The sequence below is a fragment of the Manacus vitellinus genome, unplaced genomic scaffold, assembly GCF_001715985.3.
Source record: "Manacus vitellinus isolate BGI_N305 unplaced genomic scaffold, ASM171598v3 scaffold_50_pilon, whole genome shotgun sequence".
Lineage (NCBI taxonomy): Eukaryota > Metazoa > Chordata > Aves > Passeriformes > Pipridae > Manacus > Manacus vitellinus.
Window position 1 is genome coordinate 804902 of NW_021940612.1, and position 21994 is coordinate 826895.

Sequence of the window (21994 nt, forward strand, 5' to 3'; positions counted from 1 at the left end):
CCTCAGCTGCCTTTATATGTAGGCTAAACAACCCCAGCTCCCTCAGCTGCTCCTCATATGAATTACTCTCTAGACCCTTCACCATCTTCATTGCCCTTCTCTGAACATGCTCCAGAGTTGTGGTGAAAGACTTACCGTCGAGGTGGAGACCAGTGATGTGTGATGTTCTTTGGGGGTCAGTACTGGCACCAATATTATTTTATATCTTTTTGGGGGACAAAGATATGGGACTAAGTGTATCCTCAGCAAGTGTGCTAATGACACCAAGTTGTATGGTGTGGTCAAAATGCTGGAGGGATGTCATCCAGAGGAATCTTGACAGGCTTGAGAGCTGGGCCCATGTGAACCTCATGAAATTCAACAACGCCGAGTGCAAAGTCCTGCATCTGAGTTGGGGCAATCCCATCCATAGGTACAGGCTTGGCAGAGAATCGATTGAGAGCAGCCTGAGGAGAAGGACTTAGGGATACTGGTGGATGAAAAACTGTGTATGACCCAGCAACATGCTCTCACAGCCCAGAAAGCCAGCTGTATCTGCAGCTTCATGAAAAGCAGCATGACTAGCAGGTCAAGGGAGATGATTCTCCCCCTCTGCTCTGGTGAGATCCCATGTGGAGTATTGCATCCGGCTCTGGGGCCAGAAATCCCAAGCTATTGCTAATCTGTGTGTTTCTTCCTCTAAGCATTTGTGAAGGAGCAGATGAAAACAATTTCTTATTTTTCCTCCTACAAAAAAAAAATTTCCTGGACCACAGAGGTGTCTGTTTATTTTTAAACAAAATTTAAAAGTTAGCTGCAAAGACAGCATCAAGTTTTAAATTAATATACTTATTGCAACGTTACTGAAAATAGACAGAAAATATTTTGAATAGCAGTAAGGTAAGTATGTAATAAAAATGGACTAATAAAAGTGAACAAGTAAAATTTTGATACTGCTGTTGCACTGTCAAGTCACAGAACAGACTTACTAGCTGCTATATCAGAAACAAAGAGATCCATAATTTTCCAATTTAAGGGAAAATTCCTCTTGTAATGTATAACTGTATTAGTAACTTTTCTATTTAACCTTGTTCTTGAAAGGCTAGAGGTCAGTGTTTTGCATGTGTGTGTCTGTTTGATAACTGGGACGGAGTGGGGCACACAGTTACATATTGTGTAGTAGGAGAAAGCTCAATTTTGTATTTGGCTGATGGTTTGATCCTTTATGGAGAATGAGAAGAGATAGTCACTTGCAGAAATATCTCGTTCTTTGTGTGTTTTGAGTTAGTAGAGTAGGATGTGAAGGTTCACTTCTTTGAGTGCTTTATCTTGAAATAAGGAGACAGGGTTGATATGGACTACTTAGGAAAGGATGCAAGTACCAAAACAGGTTGAATGTGGAGAAAAAAAACAGGAAGCAGATTAGTGAGGAAGACAATAAGGGAAATAAATAGTCATGTATTTACAACTCAAAGAAAAGAGGTGGAATTTTTTGTGCGTTTAATGAAATTAAACTGTGATAACCCATTTAAAATATTATCCTCCATTTCAAACACTTATATGTTGGATGAGTAAGACAGCATTCTGTATGTTGTCTGTTTCTGTGTCAAGAGGGGAAACACTTGCAACAGCAACACATGAAAAAAGATTGCTGCTTGTCTTTTGCATACCCATTAAACAGTGGTGAGGGGCCCCCTGGTGGTCTAGTGGTGAGGATGCAGCGCTCTCACCGCCGCGGCCCGGGTTCGATTCCCGGTCAGGGGACTTCCCCAGGCAGATGGAGCTCGTCAGCCCTGTAAGGCCACCCATCTAAGAGAAGGTCATTCTAAACAAACCTACGTCCTGAGGACCTCGCTGCCACCGTCGCAGCTCGCTCGGCCCCGGCAGATGAACCTCAAGATTAAAGGGTGGGCTCAGTTCAGTGCACACTGTGGCTGGAAGGGTAATGACCTTTCCCAAATCTTCGTTTGTGAAGACTGGCCATGATGATGAAGATGAAACAGTGGTGAGTGGAGAAATGTGCAAATGCAAGGAGGATGTTGGACCTGCATCTCACTAGCATTTTCCTTGGGCCTGTTAACTAGAACCTCTTAAAAACCTTTTACCTCCAGACTTTCTGTCCTGCCCCCATACAACTCTGCTCGCAGAAAGTGATATTTTGTTCATGGATCCTGCCACAGGATCAAGCTGAGGTCTTGAATTTCTAATGTCTCTAAAGTACCTTATATTTTACACTCTTTATACAGCTCTTCCAGTTGTAAAAGAGATGAGAACTTATATTTTCTTGTGTCCTTTATATTTGTTGTATGGTTTCAAATCAGAAATTTGTGTGTTCTTTAGGAAGTACATGGCACAACACAACCTAGTTCTTTACAAAATAACTCAGAAAATATTGCACTTTGAGTAACAACTGGGAAAACCGCAGGCTTTAATGGCAGAATCTCTGTTAGCTGCATTTTTGCTAGCTGAGTGTTTTCAGATTACAGGATTAACACCTGAAAATGATGTTTGAAATAGCTGAAGCTAGATTTTTGCACATGTCAGCTCTGAAATTCAACTTAGCATCTGCTGAGAGCACTTTTCTTACATGTAATAATAAGATTATATGTCTCCGCCCCCAAGTCTGCATTGTATAAAGAAGCAGTCATGGGCATGTATCTTTCAAAATCCTTCTTGGTGCTCTTGCCATCATTATCCCTGCTTTAGTCATGATATCCAGCTTTTTCTAAGTTTACAGCTACTGATAAATTTGTCTGTAATGCTGGGTAAAATCATGGTCCAAAAGCAATTTCTATAACAAAATTAGGAGAAAACTTCCTCTTTTATTATTGTGCTTTAATGCTTTTGTCAACCCTTTGTAGCATAGCTGAAATACAGAAGACAGAAACCAAAGCACTGACAAGGCAGCCTTTCTTCTGAAGACACCACTTTCATGAAAAATTCCATCTACAATTCTCCATATTTGTGTATGTGTCTAGCTGGTTGTCTGTGTAATACAGAAACCTTATTGTGACTAAGATTGGCAGTGGGGATATAGAACTTGACAGCTGCGCTTCATTTCTCGAATACAAGTTTTTTGCACATTTGCAATTCTTGCAGTAGGAAGTCTTTGTCTGAATAGTGGCATCTATTATGAACTTGGAATTGAGAATAGATCCTTGATTGCATAAAAAGCACAGAATGTCAAATATCCTAAGGCCAAAATAATGTTTACAGCAATTACTTTTGTCTATTACATTCTATTTTAGTGAAGTAGGAGGATTTTTGTTTTCTTTTAAACTTCTGAGGAGTACATGGGAAGCACTTCATGCTGTTCATATTTATTTTGTTTTAAAAGGGTTTTTACTTCTGTTTTCTCTAAGTATTCCAAAATGCCCACATAAAAGACCGCATTGTAAAATGTCCTAATTAGGAAGGTTCAGTTGGTCCTATGAAATGAAGATAACATGTAACTTAGTTCAACCTGATGGAAGTTTTCCCACTTAATCTGAAATCTAAAGCCTAGGGATTCAAAGAATCCTGTTTTCTTAGAAGTTTGGGGATATATTGGGATGTCGAACTTCTAAAAAGGACAAATAACTTACACTGTATTTTAAAATTCAAGACAGTTTCAGTCACATGCAGTGTGTACTAGAATGACCAGAAGGAGTATATGGTCATGTGGCAACCTGAATATACCTCCCGTGTCGTTGCTAAGGCATGGGTTTGCGTGCTTCTAGTCCAAAAGGGTGGATTCTAGAATTGTCAGATTTTTAATTTTGTTTTTCATGTTTAACATGTTGTTTGTGTTCCTCATCTTCACTTGATACTAAATATTCAAAGTTGTGAAAGTAGGAGAGATTTAAGAACCTTTTGAAGCTAGGAACTCAATTAGAGCTTTTTTTGTTAACGGTTTAAGAGCTGAGCCTTGCCCTTATGCTCTTGGCATGACTTGTTTCTTAAAAATCACAGATCATTACGTTCAGAAATGCTAAGGATTCTCCCTTATAGCAATGGGGAGAGAATGAAATTACGTGGATTAGAACTTCAAATGACTTCATCTTGTTTCATGTGTCTCAGGAGTGCAGCAAGAGGTATGCTCATGACAGGGTTTTGATGTTTTTCTTTTTTTTTTTTTTTTTAAATAAAGGGGTGCAAACCATCTGTGGAGCCCTAAACAGTGAGTGTTTGGAACTGTTCCTTTCCAGGCAGAATTAAAGCAGAATTAATTTGAAAGTATTTTTAAATAATTAAGTACAATGTAGCCAAACTATGAAACACACAATTTCAAATTTCACAGCAACAAATAGTTTGACTTCTTGGGTTATAATGATTAAACGTACAAGTCCTATTTTTAATTAAGTGGTCAAAGAGAATAAATTTGCCTTTGGAAAGCTTGTTTACATAAATCACAACAGTAAATGAACTTAGGTAATACATGTTTATTATTCTTAACTCCAGTGGTAAAGTACTTAAGAAAACTGAAACAGCAAAGAAACAAAGAAAGCAAACAAAATAAAAGCCATTCTATGCCATTTTCTGATTGGAGTGTGTAGATACTGCTTTGGAAGAGTTTCCTTAAATATGGTGTCTATGCCATGAATGTTGCCGTAGTACTACCAGATACAAATGCTTGCAAAACCAGGGATTTATTTAGCAAGGTCATCTCCAGACCAGAGTACTTTGGAAAATACTGTTTCATTTCCAAGAAAGAGAAAATTCTAAAAATGAGAAAAGTTGTTCAGAGAAAGTTGTACAAGAACAGAATAGAGGATAACCCTGGATTTTCACTTAAAGAATTCATCTAGCATCATTCACAAGCAGGCATGGGAATCTCACGGGAGTGTTTTGAATAGTTATATGCAATAATACATTGCACATTAGAAAAGGGATTTGAGGAAAGTATGGACAGAAACAATTAGCTGAGAAAGTAACCAGAACTTTAATATGATAAACACTTAAATAATTCCTTATGTTGTTCCTTTATCTTTTTGGATAGGTATGTCCTTTTTTTTCCCCCAAGGCTTTAATGAAATATTTATTTGTTCTGATGCAGCTTTTAGGCTTGGACTTGTCTTGGCTAGCAATTGATAAGTTAAGAAAGAAAGGAAAGAAAGGGAAGAAGGAGAAGAAAGGACGAAAGGGGGAAAAAGGGGGAAAAAAAAAGGAAGGAAGGAAGGGAAAAGTAATTCGTTTAATGTTGGCAGTCTCTTACTTTCACAGAACTGCTGTAACCATTTCACTTTGTATAGACACATGGCTTCTCTCATGCTTCTCTCTCTTCTTCATTTTCTACCTCTTTAAATCTACCAGCAAAAATACACATTGTTTCCTACAGTAACACTATGTTTTGCTGAAAGCAAAGTTTAATACAAAGATTTAATGATATTAATTGTACAAAACCAGTGAGGATTTTTTTCCTTCTTAACCCTGTATAACAGGCTACTTATTTACAGAATCTTTTAAGAATTATTTACATCGTCTCCTGATGCATCTTATTTATTTCTCCCTCCACTTGTTCCCCCCCCCATTTCTCTGAAGCTCTGGACATTTGCCATGGCTCCAAGGATGTTGAGGTGCATGTGCAAGTGTTGCTGTTTACTTAATTACTTCCCTGATCCTTAGTTGTGTCATTTTACTCGTTCATAAACTACTTGCCAGATTTTCGGATCAGCATGCCTGTCCTTTTCTCAAGATCATCTGGGAAGTTCCATTTAAAAAAAATTTTGTCATAGGGGTGCTAATGATATGTTCAATTATTCCCTTCCACAGAAAGTGGACCAGTTTGTGACCTTAGGTACTTTGTGCAAAAGATATGTATCTAACTGTCGTTTCCAGGCGTTTGGTTGTATGTGTGTGGTCAGCAAGTTACGGAGTCTTCTGAAACTGATCCCTTATGTGAAATTCATACCCATGTGATTCTATCCAGCCCTGTTCTGATAGCCCTATCAAAAGAAGTACCCCCAAGTGGATCTCCTCTGTATGTCAGGTAATTGATTATGGTAAATAATTTGTTTTCAACTTTTTTATTACCCATTGTCATGGGCTCTCAAAACTGCCTGTCTTGATTAGTATGGTCATAAAATTTCACACCATAATTAATCACACTGTTAATCAGTCTTTTGCAGCTTACTTAGAATGGCTTGGATAATTAGATGTGTTTTCTATAACTGTATTTTGTTCAATAAAAGGAAACATGACAGATAATGTATTAATGGAAAATTAATAATTTTTGAATCTTCCATTAAGCTTTTGTTTTCTAATCAAAGCAAATTACTGGTGCATGCATTTATATTTGAAAAAATATTTTTGTTGTCTTCATCAGGAGCTGTCATAGTCTTGTTAAAGGATTTCAGTGTTTTCTTACTATATAAGAAGCTAGAATATACAAAATATCTAAAGAAAACTGAATTAATAATCATAACCTGAAATAAATTAATGATCACTGAAGATCTGGGAACCACATTTATACTTGATTTATCCAGGTATTAATTTAGTGGTACTTTAATGCAATGATGCATGGGTGCTGTTGATATAAAACCTCAAACTCTGCAATGTTGACATTATTTTCTCTGCTGGGGTTTTTTTCATGTTCTTAGCATCTCCACCCTCACCTCAAATCCTGCACATGCCCTGGCACAATTTCACGGGAGTTTAGAGTAGGTTTTTTTTTAATAGAGTGTCCTGTCCTGGAGACCTAAAAATTAGAAGGTGGTGGCTTGTGTATGTTTGAAGTCCTATGACTAGAAGAGAAAAGAGGAGCACATTGTGGGTCAAAGTCACCAGCAAGCAAGCAATAGCAAGGGAAACATATATATATGCCTGTACATGAAAAGAGCAAAGATGAGGAGATATAATGGAATGGCATGTAAGTGAGCAATAAACATAGACAATCTAAAGGGACAGAAGAAACCAAAGGAGACAAAAATTATAAGCAAAACTTGGTTTGACTAGTGTCCATTTTGTGTTTGGTTTTGGTCTTTTTTTTGTATCCAAGGCAAAATAAATGAAAATTATATTAATACTAATCAGAACTTAACCTGCTTTTGTAGACAATTGCTATATATAATGAAAATGGGACTCTGTAATTAGGAATCAAACTCCTTTTTTATTATCTTAATCTCACTTTATGCTTTATTGACATGATAGAATATTTCCCAAAAAGTCTGTAGCTAGGCAGAGGCTTTTGTTGAAATTTGAAAGTTAGCTATGCATAATGCCCATATACTGACCCAAGATTACTTATTTTTTATTACATAGCAATTACATTGTTGCTCAAAACCAATACTATCTACCCCTTACAGAAGGCATGACATTTTGACATGGTACAAGAGAGTTTTATTTTATAATAAGATTATTTAAACTGGGAAATGGCAGTGGCAGCTTCACGAGCTCATGGTTATATGGTAAATTCGTCTTTTAGTTATGAGTCACAAACACATCCCAGAAACCTTGGTGAGCAGACCTGAGAGGCAGGGGAGTGACTATGCAACTCCTCAGGGACCCTGTCCTGGGACAGTCCTGGGACTGGGAGCCCGGTGTATCCTGGGATTTCTTATACCCTGTCTGGAAGTTTGAATTATGTAGTAGTCCCCATGTTAGTGGAGGCCTGCTGCTGCTCCTGTGAATTAGCTGGTAGCAAGAGAGCTGTTCATAAGCCACATGTGTCTAACCCCACACACTGATTGCCCATATATTAAATATGTGAGCATATAAGGAATTCTGTATGATGGTCTGTATCAGCAGGAGACAAATTTAACCACAAGGGGAAAAATTAGATAAAACTAATGAAGTACACATTCCAGAATGCAGGCAATTAGCCAAAGATGCATATTTTGACCCTGTAAGGTATGTGATGCCATTTTAAGTAGGTGGGAAAGCAGAAAAGCAGGTTTGCACATGTTTTTTCTTCTTGGAAACCATTCTATATTGTCTAGGAGCACTGTTTAGATCAGCTAAGCAAGGAAATAACAGTATTTAGTAATCATTGCTTCATTCAAAGAGATCGAGACTTTTGATTCCAGTGCTTCAGAATCCTTTTTTTAGATAATACTGTGCTGCATGAAATTAAAAGTGTACTGAACAATTTGAAGAGTAGGCTATATTAGATCTGGAGTGGATACAACCACCATAAGAATTTTATTATTTGCATTTGTTAGTTTTTCTGTAGTTCTTTAAGCATGCTTAGTTTCGTTTTTTGTGAAAAGGTTTTCTATTTATTGGAATGTTAGCTGGGAGCAACCACCAGAGTTGACTGAGCCAACATGCCAAAATCACCATGTATGGTATGGTGGGTACGTTCATGTACTGCGTGTTTTGTGACCTTACTGGTTCAGACTTTAGCACAGATGTCTTTTTCAAGTAAAAAAAATAAGACAAACTGAACACCCCTCCTAACAACACTCTTTAAAGGAACGTGCATACATACACACACACACACACACATATATTTATACTTATATATATATGTGTGTGTGTGTTTAAAAATTCTGATACAGGCAGAGTGAGTCTTAAGAATCCTTTTTTCTGTAAATGTATATATATGATGTGCAAACTTAGATGGTACTACTCATGTCTATGAAAAATAGCTTGATATTGAAGGATATTCAAAATAAAGTTTGGTTATAAAAGAGGATAAGCATTTTTCTTAGTAAGTTTTAGATAAAACTTTTGGTTTCTTGCCTCTATCTGGGGGAAATATAATTTCTAAGTGTCAAAGTTGTCTAACGCTCTATGAATACTCATTTTAACGTCATTTAATAATATGGTGATCAGCAGTCATTTCTATGGAAGACTTATGGACTACAAAAATACAGATTTCTTTGAAAAGTGGTAAACAGTGCTTTTAATCAGTGTGGCAGTTACAATATGTGCTTCTGATATTTTATTCTCTGAGACATTACAGAGACAATCAATAAACAGGTGTATGAAGGTTATTTAGTTTTCATATCTCCTATATTCCCAAAAGGATAGGACTGCTAAAATAACGGTGGATAGGATAGCTCTTGTAATACTATATCATCCTATATTTGTTCTGCATGTGCTCTGCACTGCTACTTTTGAAGAACATGATCCTCATGTGAACTTAGTGCTGCCTGGGGAATTAAGGGATTGAGAACAGCCCTGTAGAGAAGAACTTGGGAGTGCTGATGGCTGAAAAACTGCATGTGACCAGGCAATGTGTGCTTGCAAGCCCAGGAAGCCAGTTGTATCCTGGGCTGGATCAAACAAAGTGTGGCCAGCAGGTAAAGGGAGGTGATTTTCGCCCTTCTACTCCACTGCTGTGAGACCCCACATGGAATACTGTATCCAGCTTTGGGGCTCTCAGCATGAGAAAGACATGGACCTGTTAGACAGATGGCAACAAACATGGCCAGAGAGCTGGAGCACTTGTCCTGTGAAAACAGACTGAGAGGGTTGTGGCTGTTCAGCTGGCAGAAGAGAAGGCTCTGTGGAGACCTTATAGCAGCTTTACAGTACCTAAAAGAGGCCAATCCAGACTGTTCTCTGATTCTGTAATTCTGTGATTGATTCCATGATTCTGTGATTCTGTGATTCTAAATACAAAATAGAAAAAAATATTATTTGTATAATGTAAATATGTGACTGGAGTTGGCAGGAGGAAGGAATAATGGTTAAAAATTGCCAGACATCAGTTGAAAGTCACTATCCATCTGAACATAAGGAGAGTTGAGAGAGGGGTAATGTCAACTGACCATATATAAATTCCTTCCGCGTATTTGTGGAGAGTTCAGTCAACTGTAAGATAGCTTGATGAGGAATGTCTTTGGCTTAGATAAAATGGTGAAGAAGAGCTATTTTAATATCTTCAGTTTTGTGCTCAAGTCTGTGTCTTGACAAAGATGGATAGAAAACTTCTCAATGTGATCTCCTCCATTGCTTTTCCGGTGCAAGCAAATGTAGGGGGGGGCCATAAAGATACGGTAGATTTGTTCAAGGATCAGGGATGGAAGCAGCACCATTATTTGACTTTTCTCTTTGACAGATGACTGGAATTGAAGACTTGTCTGGAGCAAATATTACCTCTTAACATATTTGGCACCAACACAACTAGAAAGCTTATAAAGGAAAATAGTAATGTGCTAAAATATGAAAAGGAAAAAAATATTGTTTCCTCCATCCAAAATACACAATTTGTCCATTAATGCAGCATAGATTGTCTGTTGCGGGAGTAGTTTATTTTGTTCACTACTCTGTGTATGCAAACAGGTAATGCTTCCCAGATAAGGTATGTGTGGACATCTCAAACAACTTGAATGAACAGTTTCTTCTTATGTGATGATATGCAGTCTTGCTAATGATGGAAGGTTAACAAGGAGGTCACTGTCATTTTCTGTGCTAGCGTATCAAGCCAACACTTTCTTGCTGTTTTTTCAGACCTAATTATCTGTAAGCTACTACTGAGCTAGTAGCAAGCTATGTTTAGAGTAGTTTCTGTAGTAACACCTGGTAAGAACAGGGCCTACTAGCTCCAAAATCCATGGCAGTTGAGCCCATACAGCAATCTGCTTTCAATTTTCTCATGAGCATTCCTGGTTTTGCTTTTCAGCCTTTGGGAACGTTAGGGACCAGTTTTCCTTTTCCTCTCTAAAGCAAATGTCAACAGTCAAGATCCATAAACTCACTGTTGAAAAGTGAAAACAAGTGCTGACTTAGCCACAGGGAGTTGAAACTAGGTTGCTCCCATAACAGGTTTGCGTAGAAATAACTGCTATGATAGCTGGTATGATCTTGTAAGTTTGCTTTTTATTGAAATTTCCACATGAGCATCTGGCATTGTACTTTTGCATCATTGCTTGAATTACACGGGCTGTGCAAACTGTTTTGGGACACCAGAACAGTAACTCTTGTTGAGACCATTCACTCATTGGAGTGGCGTTGAATCAGTATTGTCTGGTGTTAGCCACTGCATCCCTGTGCTCTGAAACATGGCAGTGTTCACTTCTGGGAACTGTGCTGATACAGGTACAAACAGCAGGTGCAGACAAAGTGTGCTTTCTGGTTTGTATTTCTCCCCATTGCATTCTGAAGGTGAAATTAGAGCTATTCTTTACTTTTTGAGAGTTGCATATCTGAATTAGGTAGGGTTAGCTCCCTTGAAGACATGCGATGTGCTGCTATCCATTTACATCATCTCTGCAGTGAGAAATAAATCCAGCAAACAAGACTAATTTCATTAGCCTTAACTTTATAAATTTTCCACACTAGGCAGTTATCTAGTTAACATATGGATCGTACAATAGATGATCCCAATAAGACTATGCTGTAAGCCACTTGAGGAATTCGGCTGCTGTGATCAATCACAAGAGCATTTGCTCTAGGGCCATGTGTTATTATTTATAATATATACTGTTTATACTTCATAAAATTCCCTTATCACTCCTTATTTCCTAAAATCAATTTATTGAAAGAAAGAGCCAGAAGATTTATCACTTTTATAATAAAATATCTGACTTCACCTGCCAGAAGTAGCCAAATTGATTTTTAACGTCTGTTAATGATTTAACTTTCCCTTTTTACTGACGTCAGTGGAAGGGTGTTACCACTCCCAGTCCTCAGTGAAAGGGTATTTTCATTTTACAGAAAAATATACTGCTTGTCTCTGCACTTATATATGCTTAATGTATACTACACTTTAATTTCTTGCCAGTAAAATGTTTAAAGTTTAGGTAGAGCCTAGATAATATGAAAATTGGAGACTCTAAATGTGATGCTGGGCAAGAGGGCATAGAAAGGCTTTTTTTTCAATTATTCATATCTTATATTTACTCTTCTATTTATTATGAATACATAACTGAAGACATTACTTTGGTTTGCTTTCTTATCAATCTTCTGGTTACCATTCAGTGATACTCAAAGGAAGTACTGATTAAGTTAAGCCCCAAGAAGTGTGTGTGTGCATATGCATTTTTAGAAGAAAACACATTTCAAAAGGAATAGAAGTCATTAATTTAATCAATACTGTCTTATGACTCATGATATATAACATAAACACAGATACAATTTTCTTCATTTCACAGGAAAAAACATTTTCTTAAAGCAATCATTAGCATCATGTTCTGTGTAAGGCCAGTATGGATTTTAGTCTTAATTGTCCTTATGTGATAGATTTTCTTTGTTCAAATGGATTTTCCACTCTTATTAAAAAGTTGCTATAAATGCCTAACATTGATTATAAGTGGATGAGAGATTACTTTGAATCTAAGATCTTATCAGTTAAACAAAATGCATCTTTATTTACATGTTCTTCATAAAAAATGAGTTAACCAGAGGTTCCTATCTATCATATTTTCAAATTTTACCTAATGTCTGTTTGTCAAAAACATTTTACATAAATTTAAAAACTTTGGTTTGCCAATACTTTTATTTTGAGAGTTTTCCACATCTGGAAATGTTCTCTTGTTTCATAGTAAGAGAAAGAAGAGCACCCATTACAGAGTAGCCAGAGGGATGAGAAAGATGTGCACAGCGAGGAGTTTGAAATCTCTTTCTCCTGTTCATTTGTAAGCTGTCACTGATAACTGCTATTGCAAAGTCTTATAGTGTGGTTCTTGGTTGCTAAAGAAGGAAGCCGTGATGGAACGGTCATTCATTTTGGTTAATTCTCAAACTGGGAAAGAATTTTCTAGGCTCCCTGTTATGTCAGAAGCATGTGGGTTTATGCACCTTATGGAACGTGCGAATTGTTTTCTGAAAGTACCTATTTTGCTCTCTTCAGTATACAGTAAGCTTAGGAATACTGCCTTCTTAATTTAGCACATGCAGGTTAACTTCTGTTATCTTTGCGATTAACCACTCTAAATCTGTGACCTGGTGGCAGCTTGTGAGGCCACAGGCTGGTGCAGAGGGCACTCAGCTGTTTTGGAAGCATCACAGGAATCTGAATCTGGTCTGTTTAAATTTCAAATGATCATGTTTTGTTTTTTTTTTCTGATAGGAAAAAAAAATATTCTGAAATTTTTGAGCTAACAGGTGGCATGAGCTGTAATCATGAATACATTTTACCTGTTGTATTAATTCCTTAGAAGGGAAAGGTTCTTTCTCACATTGACTTTGAAGTTTCAAATCAGATTCAGTCATTAAAAAAGAAAAAAATTGCTATGTCTATATTCTGAATAGTAATCATTCTCGCTAACTAGTACTTAAAGTCATGTTTTAACCTGTTAAAATTATATTATCGAAACCATTATTTTTAAGGTCTGTCTGAAGAGCCTAGCCTTTTGACTGTTTTGCTCTGGGCAAAAGTGAAATGTTGCATTCTTCAAATCCACTTGCTATGACTTGAACACTGGGTAAGCAGTTATTGGTCAAGATAATATTGATATTTTAAATTACTTTTATTAAAAAAATGGTTATATTAAAATTAGGTACAGGATGACTTCTTCCTTTTCTTCCCTTTCTTTTCTCTCTCCACTGTCCGAGAAGATCACTCTTCAAGCAGAAGAAATTTTTTGAGATTATCTTCAGGTGACTGACCATTTCAGTAGTCCCTTTACACAGATGGATACCTGTGTTAATGGTGATATTAATTTTTCGACCTCAGGAGAAGACTATCCTTATTTTCTCAATGTCTTTCTTACACCAGGTTAGTAATAGCTAGTTTGTTACCTACTCTAACAAGAGCATAGATAATTAGTTATAGCTGTATAATTGCATTTTTCTCTGATAGAAACCACATTCCATGGGCTAAGTATATGAATGAGCATGCATGTGACAAGATTACTGACTGTGGCAGGAACTTATACCAGAGGGAAGGAAATCCCAAGGACAGTAGCAGTTCATAAAATATGATGCGTATACCATGTCTAAGAAATTTCAAACCTGGGAGGAAGCACTGGAAGGTAATCAGGAGCCTTTACATGTGGCAATAGATACGACAGATGTATGAATATATTTTTGTCTTCATTAGCAAGTCAGGTAACTCTGGCAGGAATTAGAGGACAAGGGAAGGAAGATTGGCAGAGACAGGTCACATGCAGTTATTATAAATAATTATTTATGGATTTATGTGGAGAAGCAACTTCACACTGGCAGAGCACATATCTCTGAGGGTGATGAATGTGTCGTTCAGTCAAATCAAATGCTAAAATTTCCTTACCCCTTGGAATCCGTATAGCTTCCTTTTGATTATATAGTTAGCATATACCATTTTTCATCAAGAAGTATGACTGCCCATATGGTGAGCAAATCTGTGCAATGTAACTATATCACTCCAGAAAATTGATTTCAAACGTGTCCATAGGTGGGAGAAACACTATAAAAAGTACACTTCAGGGCCCGCTGAAGTACCATTGAGAGTCTTGGCTAGCAATGTAGCAGCCTTTCCATTTGTTTGGCTAATTGGCATAAATACTCTTTCAGGGAGGTAACAGAACTGACAACAGAAAGCACCATGGAAAAAATTGCAGAGAAAAATGACTTGGCTTAATCATTGACACAGGATAAAGAATGCATGGTTCACATAAGATTGTAGTAAAAAGCATGAACTGCAAAAGGTTATCTGGGAAATCGTTGTATTCCACTTACAATAAGTTCTGTACATAAAATGACTTTCACAAGAGGTGAATTGATGCAATGAACTTAAGAATAAGGTTCTCAACAATTTTTTTTTTGGCAAAATGAAAACAAAGGACTGGTAATACAAGCTGACAAAATTCATTATTCAAATCAGAACCATGTCCTCAACTTTCTGCTAGCAGTCAGCTGTGAGGAAAAGTGTGAGTGGACTATTTGTGTAATCTACTGCAAGTACACTCGTGTTACTCCTTGTTTTTTTTAATTTGGTACTTCTTTGACAGTTCTTAATATATGAAGCACAACTGGTAGTTATTGCTGATAGTAGAAAAACAGTTCACATACCCTAGCCTTCTGTGGCATGGAAGGTGTACTGTGTGTTGCAGTTCTTATCAACAGAGCATGTAATCTCCATTGGCAAAACGGCGACAAGTCAGTACAAGCAGGAATCAGAAAGTTAAGAATGCAGCAATCTTTTAACACAGAGAAGTAATAATGTTATGTTTTCTTACCTACAGTAATTAATAATTTGTTGCAACATTTTGACAGAGGTTCTAATTGTCCTTTACTGCATATGTCATTTGTTGAAAATGGAAGCAGAAGTTGAATTAAGTAAAGATTTTTTTTTTTTTGGTAGAACATCTATGACACCCATGTGCACACTTTAATCACAAGTTAAGAGAGTAAGTAAGAGTGTTCTTCTCTCAGGGATTGGATCCAAGCTCTGAAGAAGCATGACTCTTTTGAAGACCTAAATAGAATTTGACATCTAACCTGAGTTCTGTAAAAACCTACCTTACAAACTGCAGTTAATAGCCCACACAGGCAACTGGATAAACCAGAACAGGCTTACTAAATCAAAAAAAATATAAAATTAGAAAGATTAAAAATATGCAAGATAACAAAATTTTATTTTCAGAGGCAAACATTTTTTACTAAGAATCGATGAGTTCTGGAAACATAGATGAAACAACTTTTTGGTTAGGTTAAGCACTTTAAGGCAATATAGATAGGACTGTGAATCATTTACATAGTGCAAATATTTTTTTCAGGCTAATCCCAGGTTTTTATTTTTTCTTTAAGAACTGATCAGTTATTCCACTGAATTATGCCAAAGTTCTTCTTAATCCAGCATTTCCTTAACTTTTCCTCATATTACACCTACCTTGTCCCATTCAGATCAGTGGTGTTGCCTAAAGAGAGACTGTAGAGGAAAAGAGGCCAAGATAAGATAAAGAGAGTAGGTCCTTTAATCAGCCTACAGGCCCAGGGAATACACATAATGCATACGTGTCCATACAGTGGTTCTATGATTTTATAATAAGGTCTATCCAATCCCAGATCTGTCCACCCCCAGTTCTGCCCCCTGACACGCCCCTTTGGGAATTGGGTCTGGGGGCGTTTGGGACCCCTTCTTCCTCATCTTTTTCTTCTTTGCAGCATGTATAGTCCTTGGAGCTCCTCCAAAGTTCTGGGCTTGAAGGTCACTGTCTGTGTGAGACCTTCTGGTCCCGGCCTAGAGTGCTTTTCTACAGTTCTATCTTGAAAAGAAGACTAAACATGCTAACGGAATTTAGAGGGATTGATATGAAATGGCGTAATAAGGTTGGGTGTGTGTAACTATTATGCTTCAGGGTAAGGGATATAATACAGCTACATTAAAATCTACATTTACTACACAACTACTTCTAAAATCTACAAAAGTTAAAAATCCAAAAAACTCTGAGGCATCAGTCCCCCCTTTAGGAATGGACAAAACTCAGTCTTATCCAATCTCTACCACTTATACCTAGCATTATACCAAAGGGATGACCAACACCTACAGCATCAGGTCATGTAATGAGCTCTTACACAAACACTAATTATGTATGTCACTAATAGAAACAGTTGTTTTATCCAGGTCCAGTTGGTAACTATGAAGTAAGTTTATAGATGTTATCTCCGTAAACCTAATGAGACATTCTCAGGAATCATCCAGTGGAGAATTTAAACTTGTTGCCAAATTTCAGTCATAGTGCAAATCCAGCACTCACTTTCATGAAAAATATTCGATGCATTTTTACTAAAATCAAATGTAAATTTTGGTTTTAAACCCGATCCATACTTATCAGTGGTATTAGACAATACACACAGAAAAATAGTTTAAACATAATTTTAACAGTTTGTAACAGAGGCTTTCTTCCCTCTGGGTAGCAAATCCAGGGTTCTTTGCCAACAGCTCTGACCACGATGGAGATGGTCAGCAGAACTTGAAACAGTTCTTTCCATTTGACTTGCAGGGGTTTCAGTCCCACTGTTTAGCATAGGCTGGACAGTTTGTGTTTATAGTTTGTGGGCTGGAACAGATGAACAGGATTGTCCAGTCCCAGAGGTCTAGGTGACATGAGGATTTCCTGCAGTTTCTGCAAAGCAGAGTCTAAACCATTCAACAATTCTGCAGATTAACCTTCCCTTATGTGAGTAGGGATCACGTTGTTTTTCCACCTTGGATTGTATGTGGATCTTTTAAAAAGGCCATATGCAGGACCTGAACCGACATCATAGATGTTTCTTAACAAACCCTGTTTGTTTGTGCTTTGTGAGCCGATGAAGTGTGACTCTCTGTCCGATGACAATCTTACAGGAAACCCAAATCTTGGAATTCCTGCATCTTGACTGTGTGAGAGGAACTCGAGCTTTTATAACATACAGTGATTAACTGCCAGTTAGGAGCTTACCAGAAGCAGGCTGTGTCTGAATGCAACACGAGACAGCACCCTGGCAGTGCCAGTAGTTCATCGCAGACAGCTTGTAGTCTCTGGACAGATTCCAGGCCTTATCGGGGGACAGGCCATCCTGCCACAGTCTGCCCCAGACTGCACTCAATCATCTTTACCTCATGGAGTGCTAGTGCAGGTACCTCTTGCCTCCATGGATAAAAGCATCCTCATGTATTGGGTTAGGTGCACTCATGTATATGTGCCTGTATGTGTATGTGGACACCAAGAGAACAGCTGTATTACAATAAAGCTAGGAAGCAATCTAAGCAAACCATTTAAGCGATCTAAACAAATCATCCCACTAACGATGGGGTTTGAGACCAGTTTGTCTCAAAGATTGCAGGCAAGATGAAAGTCATGTCTCAGGGTGCCATGGGAAGGTCCACAGAACCAGTGCTGTTGCAGTGCTGCAGCCACCTTCTCACCCCCCTTTTGCGTCCTAACACAGGACTCTTCTGTGAAACTCGGCGTTCACACACTCCTAGATGACACTGGATGACAAAGTATTTTAGATGCATAAGGTAGATAAATTTGATCTCACAAACACATGAAATCCTATCCCCACCAAACCATCCCTTTCACAAGATGCAGTAGCCAAAGAGACGCAGATATTCCAAACGGTGTTTGCAAAATGTTGTTAAACTTCTCTGTCCTAGTTCATCACTGTATGGGTGTAACCCAAAACTGTGTATTCTGTAGCCTTCCATGCCATTTCCCAGAAACTGTTATCAATAGAGCATTTACACCATCTGCCCAGAGCAGCCTGACCCCTCAGGCTATAAACTGGGTGTTAAGAGGCCTGCGAGATAAGAGGATGCTCCTGTCCTCACACCCATTGTGGAACTCCCCACCCTGAAGGAGGTACTGGGCATTCCTGCCTGAACTGGAGGATATATAATCTTGGGGTCTTGGGACTTTTTTAACCACTCGTGGAATCCAGAGGAAGACTGCAGACCACCACTCTCAACCAGATTGCAGACTACTACTCTCAACCAGACTGCAACCACCACTCTCGACTGGACTGCAACCACCCCTTTTCAACCAGACTGCAATCACCACTCTTGACCAAACTGCAACAGCACTCTCACCAACAGGTTTTCCCCTCTCCTTTTACTTTGAACTCAGGGGGCCCAAAGAACACCACTCTGTTCATGCCCCAGGGTGCTGGGTTATACAGTTGGGTTTAGTGGGTTAAAACCAATTGTTTGTCTGTATAATTGTACTTATTGTATTATTTTATTAAATTGTTATTATGACTTATAATCTCTCTTTTGAGTTGGGTTCATTTCCCCTGCCGGTTTACCTTTAAACCGGTATGTGCTCGAACGGAACATATACAAATATGAACATTGCAAACTTTAAAGCAGTCAATATAGCAAAAGCAATATAAGCTTTCAATTCTACTGTAATTAAACTAACAGTAAGAGAAGCCTAACAGCAACATAGGATAGGAGATAAAAAACCCAAATACAATAGTCATGGCACTGTCTGGTGTTCTCACAGTATTATTCAAATTGCAGTCTGATTCTTATATTACCACCTTTGGAGATCATAGGCTGATCTTACAACAGTTCTTAACCGTGACAGAAGCTTTTACCTATCTTAGGAATTCTTGTTACAGTACAAATCCTTTTGTCTTGATGTGTCTGACTTGCAGTTGTTTCCACTTTCAGTCTCAGTTCTGGTGGCACAAGTTTCCAAGTCTGTCTGCTGAAATAAGACTTTCTGCAAACAGTCAGCTTCTGATACATTGTTAGGTCACACTGAAAGCAAAACAGTGGTTTTGCCACAGCCCCCCGAACTGAATCAGGGCACAGAGGGCAGGAATGTTCATGGACTGCGACCCTGGAACAGGCCCAGAGCACATGGGTCAAAACAACTAGCTTTTCTTCCCCTGCCCCCCCCCCCCTTCGTGTTGGTCAGTCCAGCGGGCTGGGGAGGACCACAGCGGTGGGACAGTGCCGGTCGCTCAGCCTTCCGAACCTCCTGTACCCCTCCGCAGGTCACCATAGGGACAGTTACCACGAGAGCCAGTCTTGGGTAAGTTTCCCTTCTGAGCTTCCCTTCTCGCTGTTGCAAAACGTATCTTTCCCGGTTTTCGCCTAGTCCTGGACTCCGTTGCTACGGCAACATTAGGAGCAGGAGCCCGAGCAGGCAGGGCACTGCCAACTCGGCGGGTGGGGCGGGCCCAGGGGCGGTCCGGGGCAGGACCATTCGTGCTCTGGTCCGCTCTCCTCTCCGAGGCGGAGAGCTGTCCTGCGGGGTGGGTGGCTGCGCCCGCAGCGGCTTTGGGGGTCCGAAACTGGACTTCCCAAAACTGGGGGGAAAACCAAGTGTTGTGATTACAAAATCCAAAAAGCTCTGAGGCATCAATAGTTAACCAAAACTACTTACAGGCAGTGGTAAGGTGTGACTGTTTTACTTTTTCTAATATAATCTAGTAGAGTCAAGAATGCCACACTACTTATAAAAAAAAAAATAGAGTATTTTCTTTAGGCTGGGAGAACTGCATTCTTAGTTAAACTTCTTTGCCTTTCAGATGCAAAGGAAAAAGATTTCTATTTATGAAGGCAGTTTGTTGAACTTTGAGCTATTGATAGAAAGTTTCCCAGCACACTGCTGCATTCCACAAGTGCCTTTAGTTCCTAATGAGTATTAAAGGTTATGGTGTGGCAGTGGATTTGTCCCAAGCAGGTTATAGTACAACTCAAACAGACGTTGAAATAAGAATATATATTTAAAGGATACTAGCCTGCCAAAATCAAACTCTTAATTAAACTGTCTGGATGTAATAGAATTCTAATCCCTATTCCATGTGATATGAGTGTTCTACTGCAGTTCTGAGTGCTGTATGTCACGGTGGGCTTGTCAAACTCTGGTCCTTATTCAAAATTAAAGATGCTGGAATTAGCTTAGGGCTTTAGACAGGACAAGTCCCAAGCTGACATCTTTTTTTTGATGTATGTGTTTTCCTTTCCTTTTGTTTTTATGCATCTTTTAATTTTCATCAAGATCTGTTTCCAGCTATGCAGTGAAAACACTAGTAAGTTTATGGTTCAAAAATGTTGTAGGCTTTGCAGACTTAAAAGTTCCTAGGTAAAATTGCTACCAACCATGTGAAAAATTACTTGGATTTTCATCTCCCTGTTTTGTCGATGAGTATCTTTGTCTTTTGCAAAATATGTTATAGGAATGGGATAAGCAGGATGAAAAGTACTTGGGGACTAAGAAGACATTCCTGAGAGCAAATTATTGAATAGACAGATGGGAGTGAATGTTTGGGTGATATCTACTTTCCTGTACCCTTTGTCCTCCTTCTTTTGGGACACAGATCAGTGGGACATGCTATCTATTAAATGCTGTAGGAGAGAGCATGCATCATATGAATTCAGCATTCTTTCAAACCTTGACTTTAATAACATATGCAGAAAATTCTCCAGAGTGACATAGTTTGGAACCAAGTTTGTGGAAGCATTACAAACTTGATAAATTACCTGTTTTGTGTTTGGGATTTTTTTGCTAAGTAGTGACAGTGACCACTCCAGGGGAACTAGTGGGTCAAACAGTAACCTTGATTTTGTCGGTTGTTAACCCATTCCGTAGCAGTGGAGTTTGCGGTATAATTTGTAGCAAGCTGTGAAGCTGACATTTGGTCCAGAGACCTAGTAAGGAATTTGGGGATGAGTAACGTGTGAAAGCCCTACCTGTGCCACTTTTCCCCTGGTTATGCTCATTAAATCAGGAAGCAGGAGAAATACCTTGGATCTGACATGACTTTGTTATTTTATAATTTCAAAGCTTTGCTTTCATGTTCCATCTTAAAACTGATTTGTGCACATTTTAGTAAGATGGATGAAAATTACAGAGGAAAAGAATAAAACTGACAAGACCATAGTAGGTGTGATGGCAGAGAACTTTCATTTACCAGTGTCCTGGTAGTATATACCTCAATAACTGAATTATGCTCAAAATGAAAAAACAGTGTAGGACATGTTAAAAAGTGGTTCATTTCACTAGTGGCAATAAATACAGTCAATCTTTTAACAAGGATTTAGTTTTAGACACAGAGCACAGCTGTGATCAGCTCTATTAACTTTGTCCATCTAGTTCTCTAAAACTAATAAGAGCAGTGCTTTTTAAATTCAGTTACACTTTTCAACCAAAAAATAATTGCTAGTCATCTGGTTGTAAGAAATAGATTATCCAGCTTCTAAATCAGTTTCTCCAAAATATATGCATGTCCTTCTAGTTACGAACTAAATTTGAAATTATAGACAACAACAAGATTTTTTTTTTTTGATAAAGATTAATGTGAAAGTATGTAAGGGAAAAATATCTGAACAGATTATTGAAAAAGAAAAATTGTTCCTTTTTGGATTTTTCAAGACTAATTTTAAATTTGCTTTTAGAAAGAGTGTAGTAAGTAAATTACATATTTCAGATTTAATGTCATAATAGTTTAGAACATGGACTGTCTTTAATAAAGGAATATGGAGAAATGCTAGCTCTAGTCCTAGCATTTGAAAAAAAAAATACCATGACCATACATAAAGAATCCTGTGTCTATATTATTTTTGTAATTATTATTATTATGCACAGCACAGTGGTTAACACTTCCATCACCTCTGACCAGGGGCTGTTTAATGATTCCTCATTTGTGGAGAGATCTCAGTGATACAGAGCAAAATCCATTAATTCAAAAACTGAGATGTGGTCCCCTAATTCATAATCTATTAATCCCA

At 38.1% G+C, this 21994-nt stretch overlaps 1 long non-coding RNA gene and 1 other non-coding gene across 2 annotated transcripts; both read left to right on the forward strand.

The window, feature by feature from the left end:
• Positions 1-1671: 1671 nt before the first annotated feature.
• Positions 1672-1743, forward strand: TRNAE-CUC. Its single transcript has one exon. It is a non-coding gene; the product is annotated as a tRNA-Glu (tRNA).
• Positions 1744-5895: 4152 nt separating this feature from the next.
• LOC115307771 lies at positions 5896-13461 on the forward strand. Its single transcript, XR_003916138.1, has 3 exons — positions 5896-5947; positions 13177-13271; positions 13405-13461. It is a non-coding gene; the product is annotated as an uncharacterized LOC115307771 (long non-coding RNA).
• The last annotated feature ends 8533 nt before the right edge of the window (positions 13462-21994 follow it).